We start from the raw sequence: 2608 nt of genomic DNA on the forward strand, positions 1-2608 counted from the left end.
GATGTACTGGGACATACTGGCAGGGAACTGGGATGTACTGGGAGGGGCTTGGGATGTACTGGGAGGGAACTTGGATGTATTGGGAGGGAAGTGTTATGTACCAAGGGGGAACTGGGACGTACTGGGATGTAGTGGGAGTGAACTGTGAAGTACTGGGATGTACTTAGAGGGAACTGGGGTGTACTGGGAGGGAACTTTGAAGTACTGGGATGTACTTAGAGGAAACTGGGAGGCAACTGGCATGTACTGGGATGTACTGGAATGGAACTGGGAGTGAACTGTGTGTGAACTGGGAGGGAACTGGGATGTACTGTGAGGGAACTGGGAGGGACTGGGAGGGAACTGGGATGTACTGGGAGGGATCTGGGATGTACTGGGCTGCACTGGGAGGGAACTGGGATGTACTGGGAGGAAACTGGAATGTCCCAGTTGACACCCACTTTCCTCCCAGTTTCCTCCCAGTATATCCCAGTTTCCTCCCAGTATATCCCAGTTTCCTCCCAGTACATCCCAGTTTCCTACCAGTTCATCCCCGTACATCCCAATTCCCTCCCGGTTCACTACCACTTCTTTCCCAGTGCCTCCCAATACATCCCAGTTCCGTCCCATTACATCCCAGTACATCCCAGGTCCCTCCCAGTACATCCCAGGTCCCTCCCAGTACATCCCAGGTCCCTCCCAGTACTGGGAGGGAACTGGGATGTACTGGGAGGCACTACAATGTGCGGGGATGCCCTGGGATGTACTGTGGAGGAACTAGGATGTACAGGCTTGTACTGGGTTGTACCGGGTGGAACTAGCAGGGATTTGGGATGTACCAGGATCTACTGGGATGTACTGGGATGTACTGGGAGGTATCTGTTATGTACTGGGAGTGAACTGGGAGGGAACTGGGACGTACTGGTAGGGAACTGGGATGTACTGGGAGGGAACTGGGACGTACTGTGAGGACACTGGGATGTACTGTTATGTACTGGGAGGGAAGTGTTATGTACAGAGGGGAACTGGGACGTACTGGGATGTACTGGGAGGGAACTGGTATGTACTGGGATGTAGTGGGAGGGAACTGGGAGGGAACTGGTATGTAGTAGGATATACTGGGTGGGAACTGGGATGTACCAGGATGTACTGGGATGTACTGGGAGGGAACTGGTATGTACTGGGAGGGAACTGGGATGTACTGGGATGTAGTGGGAGGGAATTGGGAGGGAACTGGGATGTACTGGGAGGGAACTGGTATGTACTGGGAGGGAACTGGGATGTACTGGGACATACTGGCAGGGAACTGGGATGTACTGGGAGGGGATTGGGATGGACTGGGAGGGAACTGGGATGTACTGGGCTGCACTGGTAGGGAACTGGGATGTACTGGGAGGAAACTGGAATGTCCCAGTTGACACCCACTTCCCTCCCAATGCCTCCCAGTATATCCCAGTTTCCTCCCAGTATATCCCAGTTTCCTCCCAGTACATCCCAGTAAATCCCAGCTCGCTGCCAGTACATGCCAATACATCGCTGTACATTCCAGTTCTGTTCCTGTACATCCCACTACATCCCCGTTCCATGCCAGTACATCCCAGTTTCCTACCAGTTCATCCCCGTACATCCCAATTCCCTCCCGGTTCACTACCACTTCTTTCCCAGTGCCTCCCAATACATCCCAGTTCCGTCCCATTACATCCCAGTACATCCCAGTTCCCTCCCAGTACGTCCCAGTTCCCTCCCATTACATCCCAGGTCCCTCCCAGTACGTCCCAGTTCCCTCCCAGTACATCCCAGGTCCCTCCCAGTACTGGGAGGGAACTGGGATGTACTGGGAGGCACTATAATGTGCGGGGATGCCCTGGGATGTACTGTGGAGGAACTAGGATGTACAGGCTTGTACTGGGTTGTACCGGGTGGAACTGGCATGGATTTGGGATGTACCAGGATCTACTGGGATGTACTGGGAGGTATCTGTTATGTACTGGGAGGGAACTGGGAGGGAACTGGGATGTACTGGGACGGACTGGGAGGGAACTGAGATGTACTGGGATGCACTGGTAGGGAACTGGGATGTACTGGGAGGAAACTGGAATGTCCCAGTTGACACCCACTTCCCTCCCAGTGCCTCCCAGTATATCCCAGTTTCCTCCCAGTGCATCCCAGTAAATCCCAGTTTGCTCCCAGTACATCCCAGTACATCGCAGTACATTCCAGTTCCGTTCCTGTACATCCCAATACACCCCATTTCCATGCCAGTACATCCCAGTTCCCTACCAGTTCATCCCCGTACATCCCAATTCCCTCTCGGTTCACTACCACTTCTTTCCCAGTTCCATCCCATTACATCCCAGTTCCGTCCCATTACATCCCAGTACATCCCAGTTCCCTCCCAGTACATCCCAGGTCCCTCCCAGTACATCCCAGGTCCCTCCCAGTACTGGGAGGGAACTGGGATGTACTGGGAGGCACTACAATGTGCGGGGATGCCCTGGGATGTACTGTGGAGGAACTAGGATGTACAGGCTTGTACTGGGTTGTACCGGGTGGAACTGGCAGGGATTTGGGATGTACCAGGATCTACTGGGATGTACTGGGAGGTAACTGTTATGTACTGGGAAGGAAC

This window comes from Phalacrocorax aristotelis, unplaced genomic scaffold (genome assembly GCF_949628215.1).
Source record: "Phalacrocorax aristotelis unplaced genomic scaffold, bGulAri2.1 scaffold_33, whole genome shotgun sequence".
Lineage (NCBI taxonomy): Eukaryota > Metazoa > Chordata > Aves > Suliformes > Phalacrocoracidae > Phalacrocorax > Phalacrocorax aristotelis.